The following is an 8643-nucleotide window of genomic DNA, read 5'->3' on the forward strand; positions in this document are numbered from 1 at the left end:
GCTATTTGCATCAAGTATTTAATTTAAATGATTTTATCAACTATGCATACATTTTAATCAGCTCTTGTTCCATGTTGGAGTACAGTTCAATTCTATTAAATAATTCACTTTGCCATTAAATTCACCTCTCAATGGCATTGCCTGTTAAATATGGTGTTTTGGAGAAAATCCATATTACTGAACATTCACTGGTGACATGAATTATCTTCTGAAGATGGTGTTGTGATTCAGTGCCATAAGTTATTTGGACAGCTCTTACGGTAACTCTGTTTTACTCTGTAACACCTCATAAGTCACTGCTGTCAGCTGTAAAGGGTGAGAGGAAGTCTGCAGATCCTATATGCCCTCTTCCATTAGTTTTCTCTCTGTTCTTTCCTATGAGAGAAAAATGCTGTTAAAGTAATCACTGGTGAAATTTCCCTTGAACCGCATGGCTCATGCTTTGAATTGTTTTGATTCTAAAATGATTAAATAACCTCTTGAAAGAAGCAGAGAGATTTTGATCCTTTCAGTACCCAGTGTATTTATCTTCCAACTTCCTGGAGTAAACATTTATATTACGATATCCTTACTTCTTCATGTTCCCTTTGGGACAAATGGCTTATTTGCAACTTGATGAGGTCACCCAAGAACTGTCTGAGGACGTACCACATCATAATGCTATATTAGAAATAGCAAGTGGAAATATGAGGGGGAAAAAATCTTATAATTAGGAGGCAGAATTGGTACAATTAACTGTCATTTCAGACAAATGCCAGAAGATGGCAGTCCTATTTGTTCAGGACTTATGAATTTTGCAAGACCCATGAGCCCTCTTTGGTTTCAACATGATCATAGCTCATGAAGAAACCCAGAAATTAGTTTTTGTTACCATAGAAACCAAATGGAATGACTGATTTCTTTTTCTTTTTAAAGGAACAGTCTAAAAAATCAAGTAAAAACAACAAAGAGTGCTATAAAAACAGTGCTAGGGAAAACAAAACAATTTTTTTTTTTTTCTGTTTATGGTAGTATTCTGAAATCCTTGAGTCTTTATACGTTATTTTGGATAGACAATTTCTTTTCATTTTTTTCCTTAACAGAAATATATTCAAGTTGGCTTTCGAAATATATTCAGTTTGGCTTTTGAAATCTATTGATTTAAAACAAATTAATTTGTATTGCTATAACTGCTCTAAATATACAAGCAGCAAGCTAAAATGATTTGTTTCAGCGCAAGAACTAGACCAAGATTTTTTTCATGCTTTTTAGTTGAGTATAAGGGATTTCAATGTAGGAAAAAAATCTAAAATGGTGCAATATTTAGAAAACAAAATTGTTCTGTTTCCTTTTCCTCCTTACAATCTTACCAATTCAGATACTTTTGCAATTGCTTTCATTGAATTTATTTACTCTGTCATCTATAAGTAGATGATTTTTGACTACTCCAATCAATACTTTCATAAAGCACATTTAACATTAGGGCACTCAAGCTCTCTCTTTGTATTTAGGACTTGATGGGGCCTATGATTTATTACATTTTCATTTTACTAGTGAAATCTACTAACCAGTGAGCATAAGAAACACATATTAAAACTGCATTTTTGAGAAGCATCTTTCTTTTCTATCCTGGGAATAAAAGTCTTTTGCCCATGAACAGTGACAAGTGATAAGGGAGAGACACTCTGAAGGGTAATCTGGAGGTACTAGTGCAAACGAGCTGTACGATTATCACACCCTCCTTGATTCTCAGCCTTTAAAACCCTCCTTTAGCCTCACCTGGAATGTATAAAACCCTCTTGAATATCTTAGACCCTAGAGTCTATCATAATACAAGGTCCAGATTCATCCCAATATTACACAGCTGGGTATTTTTACTCTTGCTGGTGGTGTGTCTTGGACACCAGTCAGGATAACTAGGTTTTTGACTTTTCTTGAAACTGACCTCCATCGAGTGCCCTGTTTACATTACTTGGACTCCTGCCTCATACCATAACCCTGTTTAAGTGATCTAATATCTCTGTTACTTAATAATAAGCCACAAATTTATTCTAGCTATTGCTTTTCGGGGAAGATAAGAACCCTGAACCACGGCGGGGTCACTACAAGCCTGCTATCTGATTACTGATCTCACTATACCCTACCCTTTGTGATTCTGTTTGTTCTTTGAGGACTGCCGCCTTCCACACCTGTCCTCCCATATGTCTTGAGACCTATGCTCCTTGGTCACCCATGGGCTTACCTAGACTGTGATCTGGTGTCACAAATAGAACCTTGCCTGTGGTTTGTTTGTCTGACTGAACCTTACTGCTCCACTCGTGACTTAACATGCACCTAAGTTCTGCCCACAACTCCTATGGAGCACTCCTATGCAGAGTTTCACTTTGTATCTATAGGGTGGAGATGCTATATAATGGTTTGTTACTGCACATCTCTTCCCTCCTCTGTGAAAGCACATCGGTCGCTCAAAATTGGCTATGGAAGGAGTCTTTACCCCCATGCAAATTAGGGCTACAAACTAGGGCGCTCCTCCCCTCCCCCACTCCCCACAGAGAGCAGGTGAAACACTTACCAGAACACCCACCACTAGTACTTTACCTTTACATGTCGCACACTGTCCTCTCCCTGAAATTGGCCCCTTTGCCAGTGTTATTGTAGACAATGTCACGACCATTCCCCCCGGGCGGGCGCTCAAGCTAGAACCTTGAGAACAATCTTTACATCTGCCGGTCAAAAGCTTGTGGCTGTGCTTGTTTCCTCCTCTGCCGCCGTGCCTGCACCACCGCAACCACTTCTGGATCTCCTCCGCACGTCCTCGTCTTGAATCCATTTTCCATTCTGTAGCAAAAGTGAGTTTTCTAAAGAGCAAGTCTCTCCCCTGTTAAAAGTTCTTCAGAGGTTTCTTTTAAAACAGTCTCTCAAAATGTGATCTATGGATCAACATCTTTAGCATTTCCAAGGAATTTACTAACTCTGCAAATATTCAGACCTCACCGTAGACCTATTATATCAGAAACTCTAGAGGTGGGGTCCAGCACTCGGGCTTAACAAACTTTTCAGGTGATTCCAATGCACATTCAGGTTTGAGAACGAGTGATTTAGGATGAAGTCCAAAGTCCTTTAATGGTTAGAGAGTCTCTGAAAGTCTGCTTTTGTTACCCTTCCCCTAGTCTTTTCTTTATTTCACTCAAACTTCAACTCTTTGGTTTGGAAATATGGAAATATTTTCAGTCCTTCTATTTGGGCTCATGTTTTCTTTCACCAAGCTCTCTTTTGTCATTGGTCCTTTAAATACACCTGTGGTTAGATTTCTTTCTCTCCCTCTCCCTGTCTTCCTCTGTCTAAACATTTTTCCTTTGTTCTTCAATGTTCCCCATTTCTTTATCAGAATAATGCTTAATAATTTTTATAATTCAAAATTTTAGAGATAATTGTATGTACAAATATAATAAGGTGGAATATGACCCTGTTTTATCTTATTTAGCACAAACCTTAAACTCTTAATTGTATATTCCAAATAAATCGTAACCGCAGTTTGTTATATTATATTGGTACAGAGTGACTTAAGCAATTAATAATCACCTCATTCTAAACAGTAAAATAATATGCCTTAAACTGATTTAAAACTATATGGATATAAAATATCTTTAACAATAATAGATAAACTTAGAGATAGAGGAGCACAATTTCCCTTCTAAAATTAATTATGCAGTGAAAGAGAATCCAATTTATGTGGAAATGTAGGCATTGGCAACATAGTCATATAGTTCTTCAATTTGTATTAAGATATTACAATTAAAAAGAAAACATTAAAAAATGAGTTTTATTTTTTTTTTCATTGTCTTAAACATTTAGTATTTCTTTGTGATGAGAACATCCAAAAAAAATTTTTTTAAAGATAGGAGATCTTGCAGTGTTGCTGTTGCAGGCTGGACTCCAACTCCTGGGTTCAAGTGATCTTCCTGCCTTAACCTCTTGTATAGGTGAGACTATAGGCACAGAGAAAGAAAGGAAAGAGAATCCCCAGGAGACTTAAAAATCAAGGAAGAGATGATGGGAGGAAAAGAGGCAGTCTTGGTGCTTTCTGTTTCATTCTATGTATGTGACTGATGGATGAATTCATTAAGAATATTTACAAAATCCAATATATTTCACACAAATAATGGATACTTTGTTTTCAGTTTTGCTGGAGGTAAAGCTAGACTTGGTGTGATTTTTTTTTTAATTTCAGGGTATTATGAGGGTACAAACATTAAGATTACACTTTATGTCTTTGCCTCACACAAGCAAGGGTCAGGGGCATGCCCTTCCCCCCTACAGTGCTCCCCGTGTCCTTTAGTTGCGAGTTTACCCCCGGATCCCCCTAATCCCTGGAGAGTATTTCTGCCATGCGAGAGCTTTAGAAGAAGCAGCAAGATATCAGCAGAGATCATGCCCTGAGAAGCACGGAGTACAGTGAGAAGGGGAGGTGAAGTGGTGTGTTTCTCCCTCCCTCACATCTCTGGCACTCAGTAGGCTCCCGAGCTGCTGGAGAGCCTTTCTACCCTCACAAGCCCCAAAGCTGCTGCTGCCAGGGAATTGCGAGCTTCTTGAGGACAAAGCACCAGGCTGGGAGCTCCCTTGGGGCACTTCCCATCAACCACAGACCCCAGCCTAGATGGCAGGTATCATATTGCTTCTTCACCCACCATGCACCTTTGTCCTCCCCAGGGGACCCTCAGTTATCATCTCGCTTGTTCCCGCACAAACATTTTGCAACTTCAGCCCAGACTGTAGGAGCTACAGGGGTCCAGAGGGGCCTGGGGGATTTGCGTGATGCGAGAACCTGGATATTCTGGGTGGGCTGCCTTCCAGAGAGAAGGACAGAGGTGCCCAGAGTGCTAGCATTTCTCCATACAGATTCTTTTCCTCCCTTTCCCCTCCCCTGCCTCTGCCTGCTGAGAGAGACATGATTGAGCCAGGGCTTTCAGGAACGGTTACTTCCCCTCTTTGGTACTTCCACCACACAGAGCGAGGCTCAAACCTTTCAATCTGCAGTGGACTAAGGGGTGCTTATGCTGTGAGATCCCTTCTCACTGGCCCTCCCTGGCACTACTGGCCCAGTTGCTCCATCAGAGCAGGGTACACCCCAAAGCAGAGGGACATCAAACCTGCTCGTGGACCCCATACACAACTAGGAACCAATGTGCTTCTCCCTGGCACGGTAAGGGATTGATTTGGGGGGACCTGGGGACAGGCCCACAGGCCAGATCCTGTACTCCCAGGACTTAATCATGTTGCTTGGAGACACTGAGGGGAGATCTGTGAACAAATCTTGCAAGGCAAGGAGCCTGCACGGGCAGAACTGAAAAAGGAGCGCAGCATGGGTCCTAGGTGCAGCACACTTGTGGAACACCCTTCCCTCGAAGGAAGGCCACACTCTCAGCCCAGGGTGGGATCCTGGACAAGGAAGCTCCCAGCCTGCGGCGCCATCGTGAGGGAGTGCAGCTATTACTAGTTTGAGCTCCTGCCTGCCAGCGGATGCAGGAGAGAGACCACACGCAGAACAGGGGAGGAGGAGAAGAGTGAAATGGCCCCTCAGAGCCAGATTGTGAATCTACAGCCCCTTCCCCATAAGCAGACTTTCCGGCTAGGTGGGGCCACTTCAGCCCCTCTCTGGCTGCTTTCCCCAGAAGCCTGAATTGGACTTTTGACCCTTCCAAAAGAGCTACCTTGTCAGCTTTTGTGGAGCCTGAGGGCAGGCTCACCCAGCCCAGCCCCACCCAGCCCCACTCCCCCACCTGCCTCTGCTGTGGTGGAGAATAAGAACTCACCTGGAAGTTCCAGGGCCCCACCCACCACTTGGGGCATTGAGTGATTTTCCTGAGGGCCTAGAGTTAGTCACAAGTCCCAAAAACAACACTGCAGCTTGTTCCTTCTGGTTAGTGCCACCTACTGACAGGGAGGTCAATTTGCACAACCCTTTACAAATGTGGTCCCCCACCCCCAGGTTGCGGACCAGTACCAGTCCGTGGCTTATTAGGCACAGGGCTGCAGAGCTCCACCACACTCCCTGCCCGCAGAAAAATTATCTTCCATGAAACATAGGAAACAGGGTGGGAAGGGAGGCACACAGCAGGAGGTGAGCATTGGGTGAGCAAGGGAAGCTTTATCTGTATTTACAGCCTCTCCCGATCAATTGCATCACTGCCTGAGCTCTGCCTCCCTTGCCCCTGCCCCATCCATGGAAAAATTGTCTTCCATGAAACTGGTCCCTTGTGCTAAAAAGTTTGGGGACTGCTGCTTTACAACATTTACTGACTCAATCATACAGGGTGTAGTTGATTTTTACCCACAAGCCCCACCTGCTGTCTCATAGATTAAACTGGGCATGCCAATACAATTCACACTGTTGGGAAGACCACAGGGCTAGGAAAAGAAAAGGATTTCAAAGATCTTCATCTCCCTCATCAAAGTGAGACAGGGAATCTGCCCACACACATAGTTCACCACACCTACAGCCTACGGACAACTAGCAACTGAGAAAACCACTGCACTAAGGATATCTATAACCAAGGCATCCATCTAGAGGCTAGACCACCATCAAAACACTCACAAGCAAAGACCAATGTTCTTACCCAATATATGCTACAGAATACCCTTATGGGGGAGGGGGAAGTCCCATCTAAACAAAAGAAAATCCAAAAATATGAGGTGACAGCTACTTCAGATGAGAAGGAATCAACAAAAGAACTTCAGAAGTACGAAAAATCAGAGTGAAAGGACACCCCTGAAGGGGAACACCAGCTCTCTAGCAATGGAAAGCAACTAAATGTAAATACTGAAATGACAGATAAAGAATTCCAAATATGGATTGTAAAGAAGCTCAATGAAATCCAAGAGAATATGGAAAACCAACTCAAAGAAACCAGAAAAATGATTCAGGAAATGAATGAAAAATTCACTAAAGAGATTGACATATTAAAAAAAACCCAAATAGAACTTCTGAAAATAAAAAAATTCATTTAAGGAAATACAAAACACAGTGGAAAGTTTTAAGAATAGACTAGACCAGGCGGAAGAAAGAATCTTGAATATCAGAGCTTGAAGAAAATTCTTTAGAATTAACTTAGTCAAAAATAAAAAACAAAGAATTAAGAGGAATGAACAAAGCCTGCAAGAAATATGGGATTATGTGAATCAGACAAATATAAGAATCAGAGGCATCCCTAAGGGTGAAGAAGAAAACACACAAGGCCTGGAAAACGTATTTGAGGGAATATTTGAAAAAAACTTCCTTGGTCTTGCTAGATATTTACACACCCAGGTACAAGAAGCTCAACAAACACATGGAAGATTCATTGCAAAGAGTCAATTGCCAAAACACATAGTTATCAGACTGGCCAAAGTCAACACAAAGGAAAAACTCCTATGAGCTGTGAGGTGAAAACATCAAATAACTTACAAAGGAAATCCCATCAGGCCAATGACAGATTTCTCAATGGAGACCTTACAAACCAGAAGGGATTAAGGCCCCATCTTCAGTCTTCTTAAACAGGACTAACTGCCAGCCTAGAATTTTGTTTTCTTAAAAACTGAGTTCAGTATATGAAGGAGAAATAAACACTTTTGCAGACAAGCAGACACTGAGGGAATTTGTCAAGACCAGACCTGCCTTGCAGGAAATACTCAGAACCACATTGTATACATGGATTAGAACAATAGACATCCACTAGTATAAAACCACCCAAAAGCTAAGGCTCAGAGATCATAACAAATAGTAACATAAGAGGCAAAAAACCCCATAAAGTACTAGCCAACAGGATGAACAGAACAACACCCCACATATCACTTCTATCAATCAATGTGAATGGTCTGAATGCCCCACTCAAGACACATAGGCTGGCTGAGTGGATAAAAAATACAAATGAAATATCTGCTGTCTCCAGCAAACACATGTAATCCACAAGGACTCATGCAGACTCAAGGTGAAGGAACAGAAAAATATTCCAAGCAAATGGAAACCAAAAGAAAGCAGATGTAGCTATTCTCACATAAAATGAAATTGGCTTTAAATCAATAATAGTAAGGAAAGATGAAGATAGTCATTATATAATGGTAAAGGGAACAATTCAACAAGAAAACATAATAATCCTAAATATTATGCACCTAACACACCAGATTCATGAAGCAAATTCTACTAGATCTAAGCAAAGAGATAAACAGCAACATCATAATTTCTGGGGACTTCAACACCCCATTGACAGAACTGGACAGATAATACAAGGAAAAAATAAATGAAAAAACACTGGATTTAAATGGGACTCTAGCAAAAAGGGGCCTCACGGACATTTACAGGACATTTTACTCAAAAACTACTGAATATGTATTCTTATCATCAGCAGATGGAACAGTCTCCAAGATTGATCATATCTTAGGCCACAAAACATGTCTCAACAAATTCAAAAAACTAGAAATCATGCTATATATCTTCTCAAGTCACAGGGCGTAAAACTAGAAATCAACTCCAAGAGAAGCACCCAATTCTACACAGAGTCTTGGAAATTAAACAACCTGCTGCTGAACAATGATGGGGTCAGTAATAAAATTAAGATGGAAATTAAAAGATTCTCCAAACTGAACAACAAAGGAAACACAAGCTATCAAAAATTATGAAATTCAGCA

This window comes from Propithecus coquereli, unplaced genomic scaffold (assembly GCF_000956105.1).
Source record: "Propithecus coquereli isolate 6110/MARCELLA unplaced genomic scaffold, Pcoq_1.0 Scaffold48, whole genome shotgun sequence".
Classification (NCBI taxonomy): domain Eukaryota; kingdom Metazoa; phylum Chordata; class Mammalia; order Primates; family Indriidae; genus Propithecus; species Propithecus coquereli.